This window comes from Lactuca saligna, chromosome 7 (assembly GCF_052625555.1).
Source record: "Lactuca saligna cultivar CGN05327 chromosome 7, ASM5262555v1, whole genome shotgun sequence".
Classification (NCBI taxonomy): domain Eukaryota; kingdom Viridiplantae; phylum Streptophyta; class Magnoliopsida; order Asterales; family Asteraceae; genus Lactuca; species Lactuca saligna.
The window spans coordinates 6,861,879-6,875,454 of record NC_136423.1 but is presented as its reverse complement, the minus strand read 5'-3'; the positions used below and the strand labels follow the sequence as shown (position 1 = coordinate 6,875,454).

Below are 13,576 nucleotides of genomic sequence, written 5' to 3'. Positions count from 1 at the left end.
CGGGCATCATAGGTTTTCAATGATTGTGTTTTGAGGCTGTATGAGGAGCGCTACATAGTAGACTTGGTTCCCATTCCGTTGCGTGGGAACAAAGTTATCATAGGCATGGATTGGTTGAGCCCTAATGGGGCAGTGATCGAATGTGTGCAACAGTTGGTACGGGTCAGGACTCCCTAGTGGGGGAGAGCTGGTGATTCAGGGTAAGAGGCCACAACATGAACCAACTTTATGTTCAGCAATGAGGGCTAGGGGCTACCTTCAGCAGGGTTGCACAAGGTACTTTTTATACTATATTAAGAATTTGACTTGTAACTTACTAATTGTAAGCAAAGATGGTATAAAATCAAGATTAGAATAACCCTTATTGGCTTAAAAAAATAATCAACAATCTATATTACATCTAAAAGAGAAGCTAACCACATAAAGTATCCTAAATTTGGTTATGTATAATACTAGAAACTGATATAAAAACCGAAAGTGAACTTCACCAACAATTACACTCTCTAAAACTAGTGTTTTCAAAAATTATCCAAGGGGTAATGATTGTCGTGGGTATGACTATGTGTTTGTGTAGGGAATTTGCAAACTAATTTGGATATAGAGTTCGCATGTACAAACTAAATCGACAACTAAAAGTGAAACACACATAAAATCAAGAACATAATAATATTAGACATTATCTCTCCATGATATATTTTATTAATCATGAATGTATAAAAAGTACAATAGGAAACAATGCGCTAAAACATAACAGACCAAAGTGGGTATGACTAACTATACGTCATATATATACGTTAACATCCTTCGCAATTTATTTTATTGGGAGGTTTAGCCTGAATGTTCAAATTGGATTAAAAATCGAGAAATAGAGATCATAGAAGCCCCTTGGTCGGTTAACACATTCAAGAAACCTTCATTTGGATTCCTTCATATTTAGATAAAAAAACCTAGATTAGGTTTGAAAGTGTAAAGTGAAGAACAAAATTCTAAATAATTTTATTACTATACATCATACGGTAAAATTAGAAGTGAGGGTTCAACATAATTTATGAAGTTTGAACTCTCACAATCTTCCAATAAAAACAAAGCATCATCATTTAAGGGTTTAAATGAAAATGAAAAATATGATGCCAAAGATGAGTTACAAAAAAGTTATTTAATATATAAGAAAATCATACATACTTATAAAGCTAACATTTTTTCTTGAATCTTATGCATTTGAAACCCCCATAAAAATTTTCCAACACCTCATGCATTTGAAACTCCCACACCCTTTCACATTTAAAGTAATTAATCATACATAATCTCATTCCAAGAAAATCACACACTCTACAAGTTCAACACCTCATGCATTTCAAACCCCCACACCCTTTCACCTTCATTATGTATGTAGTTATATTAGTACATTTTTCTTACAAAAAATAGTCATTTGGTTGAAGATATTATAATTCAAAAGTTTTCATATAGTTGAAGCATTCACGATCCTAATATGATGATTTGAAGAAATGGGTTATGTCGCATCAACGGTACTTGTAATATGATTTTTTCTTTCAACCAAAACAAATGAAGCTTTTCTATTCTTTCTTTATATTCAATTTTCTCATTTGACATTTATATGTGATTTGTATGTATTACTCAATCTTGAATGTGACTCTCCAAACATCAATGTTTTGCTTGGAATATCTTTCTCATTCTTCTTTTTTCAAGAAAAACATTTTGATTGCAGGTTAGTGAAAAATTATCATCAAATTTCTATGGTTGAATGGTGTTCAATAAAGAAAGAAGATTCAAAAAACGGATATAGTTTTTTTTATTTTTATTTTTTATTTTGAGCAAAGTATACGAATGTTAGTTTTTTTCTTTTGATTTAAACGTATATTTATGTAACATTTTTATTTATATATTCAACCACCCAATGTTCTTATTTATTTTATTGTAGTTTTTCTATTTTGATTATGTTTATTTTATATTATTTTTGTTGTTGGGTTATCCTACACAACATATTTACAAGACAATATTTAAAAAATAATATAATTTTTAACATTTGATATGTAATTATGATGACTTATTGTGATATATTCTTAATATGAAAGTAATTTATTCATATTAGTACGACAACAATTACATATGATATTTACGAAAAATACATATTATACGTGATTTGTTTAATATATATATATATATATATATATATATATATATATATATATATATATATATATATATATATATATATACCCTATGTATGTTATAAATTTATAATTAAATATATTTATGTTTAATAATTAAAGGGATTAATATGATACATCAAAACTAATTATTTAGGCGAATATAATAATAATAATAATAATAATAATAATAATAATAATAAATACACATTTCCAAGTACTGTATTCATTTCAAACTCATACTACAACGCAAGAGTTTTCTAATTTATATATATTTATTAGTTACAACTCAAAAGTTTTTTAACTTATGATTATTAATCAATAATCAATAATAACTTTTTATTTTCCTTTCTTTTATAAGGTTGTAAAGTTTTGCTCATTAAAAACATTAATGCATTTGAAGAGATTTGTGATTTAAATATGAAAAGTTAATATAAATGCTATAATAAATGTTTTAGTGTTTTTATGTTATTAAAAGTTGTAGTGTTTATTTTTCATATTTTTTATTATTCGTTGTATCAATATATATATATATATATATATATATATATATATATATATATATATATATATATATATATTAATACAAATGTTATAATAAATGTTTTTGTATTTTTATGCGACTAAAAGTTATAATTTATATTTTTGTTCATACATTTTGTTACCCGTTATATATAGATTATCATATGTTTGATATATATTTTACACAATTTTAAACGGTTTATAAAATTATCAAATAATTGTATATATCACAATGACTTAAAAATTAAAACTATAATCATCATACTATATTATAAAGGAAACATTTTTTCTTTCACTACATTAATTTGAAACTCTCAACTTTTAATATTTTCATACAATATAATTAATTTATTAACTCAAAAAAGGTTTTAGTTTTAAACATTATCATATATGGAAGAATCTGTGACTTATTAATATGATATACTTAATTTGTTAACTTCAATATATAGTTAAATAAATAACATACATTAAAATATAAAATAAGCTTAAAAATTTAGTGTATAGTTTAAAATCTAAAGTAAAATATCAAATAATGTTTAAAAAAAAATCGATATATATATATATATATATATATATATATATATATATATATATATATATATATATATATATATTAACATAGTTAAATGGAAAACATTAAATATAATAATAATAAATGAACCTAAATTGATGAATGAGATTAACTAAAATATGTCTGAAAACTATATTCTAACAATATATTTTTAACATGTGTCGCGCAACGCGCGTAAATTCGTCTAGTAAAATATTAAAATATGAGCTGTTGATGGAAATAACTAAAACACCCTCGTGTAAGTGGCATGTGGACGTGGATGTACAAACAAATGAAAACAAACGACCGTTAAGTATAGAGATCTCATAACTATATTCACTTCAACCGCATTTAAAGAGACGAGGAAACCACTTAATAATTATTATTATTATTTTTTTTTGCATTTTTCTGTTACTTTTATTTAAATAGTTGGATGGCTCGACGTTTACGCCATTGGTAATAACCCAGGTATGATGTAGGTTTTGACATGCAAAGGCAGATATGGCAGGGTTGTTCATGCGTGAAAACCTCCCCATAGTGGCGTAAATGTGATGTTGAGTGACTACTATTATGGGTTGTCACAACCAATGGAATCCTTTCACTTCAAACGGTCAAAAATGCATCCGTTGAGTGCATTTTATGTATACAAAAAAATTACCTTTCAAATTTAAAATAAACACTTACATTATAAATACCAACAATTTTATAACCAATTCACACCTCAAAAACACTCAAATCTATTTCTAGTTTATCATCTCTTCTTCAAACTATGGACCCAATACACATCAACCACTCCAAACATCCTAACAATCCTCAAACACTCTAAATGATCCATATCCACATCTTAGCTACTTGCAAATGTTAACACCCCCAATCTAACAAAAACCTCTATTTACCAACATTTCATATCAACCAAACTACTTCCAACAACAAAAACCACAACAATTCAATCAACCCCAATTCCAAACTTTTCAACAGTTTTAACTTTAAAATAAACACTTATTATAAATACCAACAATTTTATAACAATTTCACACCTCAAATACACTCAAATCTCTTTATAGTTTATCATTTCTTCTTCAAACTATGAACCTAAATCAAAATAACCCACCCACTCCACACACCCCAATAACCCCAAACACTCCAAATGATTCATATTCACAACTTAACTACATGCAAATGTTAACATCCTTAATTCAACAACTTCTATTTACCAACATTCTATATAAACCAGACTACTTCCAACAACAAATAACACAATAATTCAATCAACCCCAATTCCAAACTTTTCAACAATTTCAACCCTAAGCTTCGCATCCTCAACAATTTCAGCCACAAACTTCTCAAGCTCAAAAATTTCAAGCACAACCATCTCAAGTCTCATTTTCTCAATCACAACCTATAAACATTGAAAATGATGACGACAAAATGGTCCAAGAAACACAACAACCATCTAGAAGAAGGTAACAAAAAGGAAAAGCTACAAAAAAAGAGGTACTACTTGGAACGAAGATGAGGAGGAAACTTTATCTAAGACTTGGATTTTCATATCGTGTGACTTGAGGATGGGCAATGCGTAAACGGGAAACAATTTTTGGTTTCGTGTTTTATACCACTTTCACTCACTATTGGGAAGGCGAACGGATTAGACGAATGACACGGTTAATGGAAAAATGGCGTGAACTATGAGCAACTTGTACCAAGTTTAATGGCATATTTGAAAATTTTAAAAATATGCATAAAAGTGGTAGCAATGATTTCAATATTTTATCAACCGCATGCCAACAATACAAGGTTACCAATGACGACAAAACTTTCGGTCGCTAAAAAGCGTGGAAAATTTGTCGTAAGGGTCAAAAATAGGTCCTTAATTTGGAGACTTTGTATTTAGAATCGACCAAAGGCTCCAACAAAAGGCCATCAAAGTTGGATATGAGTTTTGGCGTCGACCTCAATGAAGGCTTCGACATCACCGGGAATGGACAAAGGGAAAAAGGCAGCGTCTTCAAGCGGAAAAGCAAGTAACGAAGACATACTTGTGAAAAAAATAGACAAAACTCTATTTTTTTTAATATAAAGCAACGGAGGAAGCTCGTTACCGGAAAATAACACTTATCGATCTTCAAATTATAAACATAAAGCCCAACCGAATCTCAACCCGGACAATCTAACGACGTTTCTAAAAATTCAATATGTCCGCAATAAATATGAAAAATTAGGTTTTAAGGTTTTAATTCTTATGTTAATTTTCTATGTTTTTTTAAGTAATTAGGTTTAAATTTCTATGGTTTTATGTTTTCTTGTAGTAATTTAGGTTTGAAATTTTATGTTTTTATGTTTTTTTAGTAATTTAGGTTTAATTTTTAAAATATGTAATATGTTTTTAAGTAATATAAAATATTTATTTATGTTTATTAATTATGTTTTTTTATTTCTAAAGGCTAGTGAACATGTAGTGGATGTGATGTGGCATATAGATGACATCACTTTTCTAATAGGTTGGTTGTGACCATACCCCATAGCCTTAGGCCATGGGGGTATGAGGGTGTTTATGCGTGTAAACATCTATATGGAGGGGATGTTTACGTGTGAACACCGCTCCCAACGAATGTAGTTGTGGTGTGGAGTTAGGAGCTGTTTGTTTTTCCAAAGTGAAATTGTCTGAAGTTTGCGGATCACCTCTGCAACCCTCTGCAGCAGAAAAGGAGGACAAAAGTGTTGCAAACTGTAATGAGAAATATGTTTGTTTTTTAACATATGCAAATATTAAAAAATTTAAAATAAAGTAATTTAATAAACTGAAGATAGTTTTTAATACCAAAAATTTAATAATAATAGTCTTAAAATATTGAAATAAAATTCAAACAACCAAATTAGTCTTATAATAACATTTTTAAATAAAACCAAACTTTAATAATTTTCATTCCATATTTTGCATCAATTGTTCGACAATTTCATCCTGTAACTGGTTCATATATTCACGGTCCGCTGCAGTACCATGTGTTGGAATCCCATCTTCATCATTATCAACGACTGCATTGTTATTTCAAACCGGGACATTTGGTTCATCATATCATGCAAAAAACTCATCAGGTAGCCCCTCTCTTCTTATAAAATTATGAAGCGCAAAACATGCTAGGGTAATGTTTCGTTGTGTAACCAACGAGAATGGTGTCATCCTCTTCAATATAGGAATCGTGCTTTCAAGACACCAAAAGCCCGCTCAATCACATTCCGAAGTTTTGCGTGTGCATGGTTAAATTTTACTTTATTCGTTAATGCACGTCTTCAACGGAAATCTCCAAGCCAATACCTCACATTACGGTACGGTGTCATAAAACCTCGAATGTTTGCATAGGCGACATCAAAAAGATAATATTTATCTATAAAAAAAACAAAAAAAAAGTCATTTATTCTTCAAGCTAAGATAAAACTATTTAAATAACCATAAATTTACATGGTGGTGGAAGCGAGAATGGTGCATGTGGATTTGCTAATGCTTCTGATAAAATTCTAGAATCGTGTGCTATCCCTTCCCAATCGGTCACAACAAACGTAAACATCATGTTGAAGTCACATATTACCAATACGTTTTGGTAACAATCGCCTTTTCCCCTACTTCTATATAAATCCCGTTTGTTTGCAGAGACAACAACATGTATCAAAGTGCCATCAAGTGCACCAACTGCTCCCTTGATCACCTGCCGTAGCCTCCTATTATGTCCCGGAATGTTTGGATTCAGATTAAAAGAAGTTGGCACTATAATGTCATGTGCAAAAATCAACATTTTGTCCAACACTTCATGAAAAAACTTATGAATAATTCTCTTTGAGTGTTGAAATCTCCGCTTGATAATCACACAACGTTGGTTATGACCGATCATCATAAAAAACATAGTCATTTTCTCCTTAACCGACACATGTTTGCTATCCTTTAACGCGTAGTTTACTCTAAAATGAGCACATAGCCGAACAAATGATTCATGGGACATGCGTAGCACTTCAAGACATTGTAGAGGATTACGGTGAAGTAACTATAACGTAAATTCATGTCCCGTCATTTCCGAATCGTTGTCCCGCACTCGTTTGACACGCCTCTTCCAAAAGTAGCGGACGTACAAGTACATAAGAATTATGAGTAGTATGTTTTTGTCGTGATCCATTACAAACCTATTAATCAACAAAACATAACATAACATAAGATAAAAACATAACATAAATCTCAAGTACAAAAAAACATAAAATAAATTTCAAACGCCAAAAAACATAACATAAATCTCAAGTACCAAAAAAACATAAAATAAATTTCAAGCGCCAAAAAACATAACATAAATCTCAAGTACCAAAAAAACATAACATAAATTTCAAGTACCAAATAACATAACGTAAATCTCGAGTACCAAATAACATAACATCCAAGCACCAAATACAAAAAGTAACATTCAAGTAGCAAATAACCAAAAAACATAACCATATAGTTCCAAAACATGCAATTAAAACCTAAACAACTCAAACATATAAAGTTAACGAACAATCTTTCCATCCTTTAAAACTCCCACACTTGTAGCTGTCATCTCGATCCATCCTCTTAATATTCGTGGATCATTAGGCAAATTTACCTACATCTCTCTCATATTCATGGTCCCTCCAAAAATATGATACACATCAAATCGTAGAGGGTCTATTGGGTCTAACTCGAGCAACTCAAGCTTCTCTAAACATTGGGGAATTGTTGGCCCTTGAGTCAAATGGCATAGAGATTTTTGCATCTCCAATGCTAAATCATCAGCAGTAATAGAAGCTTTAGGCGAGGCAGAAGAAGGTGGATCAAGTAAAGCACTAGGAGCTCGAGGTCTAGGGGTTTAGGGTTTAGCCCTTTTGTTGTGGTTACCAGAAGGTGAAGCAGCAGAAGGTGAATTAACAGAAGATGAAGTAGTAGAAGGTGAAGGCTGAGTAAAATGCTCACTAGTATGCTTGGAAAAGAAATCATCCTCATCTATGTTAATGGAAGGGGCGTCCATAAGATGTAGTGGTGCGACATGGAAAGAAGATGGTCCATGTCCTGATGATGTTTGGGATGTGGCATAATTGAGATTACCAGATGCACTGTTTCCATCAAAGAGTTCTGCACAAAGCTCTGGAAACAATAATAGGACAGTTTTCAAAGAAGCGGCTTTCGGATGTCCCTAAACGCAATCAATGTAACAAAAGTAATATAAGAATAAATGGAAACTATATAAACAAAATACATATAAATATGTGTGTGTATATATACCTTTTTAAAGTCCTCCACTCCTCATTTGTTAAGTTAAAATTATTTGTTTGTGGATTGTAAAGGTTTCCAGTTTTGTTTTTTAAGTATAACCATCCTGTGTATTTGGCTTTAAGGTTATCATAGGTGTTTTTTAATTGTCGTTGATTCAAATCTACGCCATACTTTTCCTTAATAGTTGTTCCTAACGCGTGCCATGATTGTTTGTGCAAACTCAAACCTATTCTACCCACGGTTTGCACTTCTTTAATACAAGTTTACAATAAGCATTTTGTTTGCTCATTGGTCTATGTATGTTTATCTCCCATTGCTAATAACAAAAAAATATATATAGAATACATACTTTAGCTACAAAGATTAATCATATTTCAACATAATCAACAAATAAGTTTAGCATATTCAACAACAATACATCATGAATGAACAAAAAAAACCATATAACCAAAGATTATACAACACAATCAACAAACAGGTTTAACAATTTAAGCACAAACTTGCATGTAAACATAAACTTGATCTCCATTCAAGAAATACAAGTGATAACAATTCAATAATTAATTTAAAAAAAAAAACATTTCAGCAAAGAGGTGGACCAATTCAACAAAGATTTATGATTTCAGCATGTAAACTTGCATATAAGTTTATGATTTCAGCATAAATCAACATTCAACATTCAACAAATATAAATTTCAGCACACCATAGAATCTGTTTAAAGAACAATTATATCATAAATTTTACATTCAACAAAGATTTTAACAAAGGTTGTAACATATTAGCAACAAAATCCTAACTCAAATCAAAAAATTGGTACTCAAATTCATACAATTGGTACCCCAAATGCATAAGAAATCATAAAATTGATACTCAAATTCATACAATAGGTACTCAACTGCATAAGAAATTAGAAAGAAAAAAAAAAACTTACCTGATCTTGAAACCGAGGGCAGCAAGAAATCAGAAGTTTGGTACTCAAATTCATACAATTGGTACTCAAATGCGTAAGAAATCATAAAATTGATACTCAAATCAATTCAACAAGAAATCAGATAAAAAAAGTTACCTGTTGTATGAAGCAGCAACGACCGGCGATGGTAGCAGCGGAGGCTGGAGTCGGACCACCTCTGGATCGAACGTTGAGAATGATGCCGAGAAGAAGGAGAACGAACGAGCACGATGTTTTTTTTGTTTAGGGCATGTGGTGTTTTTTTTAGATAGGTTAGAAGTTGTTAGAAGAGTTAAGTCCACTGCTGTGTGGGGAAGAGGACGGGAAGAGGTTTTTGAGTCCGAAGTTTGCAGAAAAACAAACTGCTGAGAACCTAAAAGTGTTGCGCGTGTGCTGCGCCACACAACACTAAGAGGTTAGAAGAGCTTTTAAAAAAAAACAAATACAACCTTACTAGCTTCGGCCTTCACATATGTTTACAATAATTTTGATTGGTTAGCCCTAAATTGAATGCATTCTTATTCGTTTCTCTTTTGTTCACGGTGAATATCATTTCTAACCAATATTAAATGTATTTTAAAAAGTAATTGATGATGATATGGAGTATGTTCATCCATAAACGTACCCATGGCCTTATGTTTATTGAAAACCACTCATTTTTTTTTATTATTTAACACGTTGAGGCCATTGATAATCGGTCAATTTGCATTTTTTTTTATTGAAATGATGAAATTGCGTGAGTTCTTTAATACAAGTTGACCTATGACTGATCTAACGTGTTGAAAAACTGACCTCATTATAATAATAAACAAAAACACTTCAAAATCTAAATTCCGCATCAGAGTCTTCACATTCTCTCCAACACCAAGGCTCGTCGTTCTCAAATCTCACCCTCAAACTCTCTCTAGTAATTAACCTCGTTGGCTCGGTTGTTTATTTTACTGTTTAGAATTAGGGTGCTTTACTTGAATAAAATGTGTTATAATGGATGTATAATAGATAGCTTTGTTTTATTTATGGATTCATGTAGTATGATGATCTTTATAGTTTCATTGCTAGAATGAGTTTTTCAATAAACTACAAGATATATGGTTAGTGGTTGGCATGCACATGACTCTAACACTACATAACATACCTCTGTTTCTTGTTCTTAGCAGAGTCATTTGGTGTTACATTCATCATCAAGGTTAAAGATTCAAATTCTAGCGAAGGAATCAATTAAGCGCACAAATTAAGATGGAGAAATGAAATTGTTTGTGTAACTGGTGGCGCAGGGTACCTAGCTTCATGGATGATCAAGGCATTACTTGAAGATGGATATTCTGTTAATGCCACATGGAAATCTCCAGGTTTCATTCTCTCTCTCTCTCTTTTTTTTTTTTTTTTTTTTTTTTTTTTGCTTATTATCTTACTTAACATAGAATATTTGGCATATATGGAGGTAATGGAAACACAATAATTTATAACAAAACGTTCATTTTTCTAACAATCGAAACAAAAAATGTTGTTTTTTTTTTTTGAATAGTAAAAATTGATGATTTCTAGGCTCAATGGAAGATGTCAGTGGTATCATGGCCCTACCAGGAGCATCAAAGAGGCTCAAACTTTTCAACGCGGATCTGAGCAAACCAGAGACATTTAAGGCACCAATAAAAGGCTGCATTGGGGTGTTTCATGTTGCACATCCGATTGATGTTCTTGGAAAAGAATCCGAACAAGTGCTGACTGAAAGAGCCATGAAGGGTAGTTTGGGTATTTTACAAGAATGCATCGACTCAAAGACAGTAAAGAAACTTATATACACATCTAGTGCATCTACCGTTGTGTTTAATGAGAAACGATTGAACAATGAGATCTTAGATGAGGAATCATGGAGTGATGTTGATGCAATTCGCGCTAATGATAAGCAATTTGGTGTTTCATATTTCATTTCCAAGACATTGACTGAAAAAGCGACCTTAGAGTTCGCGGACAGAAAAGGTTTCAATGTTGTGACTGTGCTTCCGACAAATATTCATGGTCCATTTGTTGGCGCTTCTTGCCCACGCGCGGTGCGTGGCTCAATGGCTTTGATATTTGGTCAGTTATTATTGTTATATACATTTACATGTGATATTAGAATCATTTAACACTTTAAAATTAAATTTTTTGAGATAAATTGTTCAGGAAATATACTTACAAGGCTTTATATGCTTGTTGATTAAGGTAATTATATTAATTGATGATAAATTAATTTTCAGGTGACATTGGCAAACCTCGGTTGCTTGTGAAAACGCCTTTCGTGCATATTGATGATGTCGCCAGGGCACACATTCATCTCCTTGAGTACCCGAAAGCAAAAGGGAGGTATATTTGTTCCAAAGTCGCAGTCACTATCGATGAATTCTACAAAATATTATCAGAAAGATATCCGGAATATAAAATGTCAAATATCAAGTAAGTTGTAATATTTTTTTATTCCTCTCATCTCATGAAACGTATTTAAGCATTTTTCACTAAACTGCATTGTTTTTTAAGCTCTTTAAGGGCTGCCGAGAAGATAAACATGGCTGACGTCTCATCAAGAAAACTCTTGGGCACGGATTCCGGTTCAAGTATGGACTTGAAGAAATGTTTGATGATGCAATTGATTGTTGCAAAAGAAACAATATATTATAGATTGCAATAACTGCATAAAATGCATATTATCTGTTATTAACAATTAGACGGCTTAATTCGACAATCTCTCCAATCAAATCAAGCGGTATCTCTCTCTCCGCTCTCTAAATTCTTCTCTCAAGTATAATAGAAATTTCGACTGTTGATTTTAAGTATTCCGTGGATCAAAATTGATATCTTCAATAGTTAGTATATCGAAATTATCAAACTATATCTTAATTTTAGCTTCAAAAGTTGGTAAAAATGTAATTTTTGTGATCTTGTAGGCTCCCATGGGAAGTTGTAAGTCGCAAACTGTGGAAGTTTTATGTGGGAGAAAAATTAAATTTGATACATGTAGGAATTCTTACATGTATATGTACACGTGTGTAGAGGACTACGATGATGCATATTTGTTTTTGGGTTTCTCTAATTAAGTATGACGGGTTTCTCTAATTAAGTATGCCTTGATTTTTTTTTTTAGAGCGAATATTATTAAAACAAAAAGCAAAGACTTAAACGAGAAGCTCAAGCCAAATTATTAAAAAAAACGTTTAAAATATGAGACTTACACCAATTAAACCAATCAACTGAAATCAATTTAGATATCTTCTTAATCTAATTAAAAGTGCAAATTGTAATGTCGTCCGCCATTATCATATCCGCTCGTCATTTCTTCCAAAAAACAATGACATTCTGTTCTTTCCAAATCAACAACAACATCGAATACACAAGAAATAATCTTAGTTTCTGCATCTTCTTGCTACAAATTTTCAAGTCAAGCATCTCCATTAGATCCACACACGACACCGACTGATGAGAGATAACAGAAGACCATCCCGCAAACCAATTCCACAACTGCGAAACAGTGGTGCACAAGAAGAAAATATGATCAGGGCTTTCTTCCGATTGACTACAAAAGTGACATAGATTCGACTCCACCATAACCCACGCTTGACTAAATTTGAATAAATGAGAATTCTATTTTTAAACAGTCTCCACGCAAAACAATTTAGCTTGAGAGGGTCCATCTAACCCACACAAACCTATTATTGTTACCTCCATCCGAATCTTCAATAGGATGCTTAAGAGCTTTAACCAAGAAAACGTCACCATCATCACTTGTCCAATGCCATTTATCATAACATTGAAGAAAGTGAGGAAGAGCAACATGCGTCATGTTTGATAATATGCCTAAATTTTTTCTTGATGAGACGTAAGCCATGTTTATCTTCTCGTCAGTCCTTATTTATATGGTTATGTGTGTTGATGTGAGTTGGTATGGTTATGTGTGCTCATGTGAATTAGAGAAATTTGAGAAAAGTAAGGAAGACTTCTGTAATGGGAAAATTTCTAATACATTTTTATTTGGTAGTATGTCTACCAATAAACTAAGTTAAGTGTTTTATTTGTTGAGTAAATTACATAAACATTATTATGGTTTTTTTTTCCTGATCTTGAAACTTTGTATTTTTGTTGCAAC

General features: G+C 31.5%; 1 pseudogene across 1 annotated transcript; it reads left to right on the top strand.

Annotated features, from left to right (window-relative positions):
* Positions 1–10,291: 10,291 nt before the first annotated feature.
* On the top strand, positions 10,292–12,513 carry LOC145005562 (vestitone reductase-like; annotated as a pseudogene). The gene is made up of 4 exons (XR_013662615.1): positions 10,292–10,805; positions 11,002–11,535; positions 11,697–11,892; positions 11,974–12,513. The product of XR_013662615.1 is annotated as a vestitone reductase-like (transcript).
* The last annotated feature ends 1,063 nt before the right edge of the window (positions 12,514–13,576 follow it).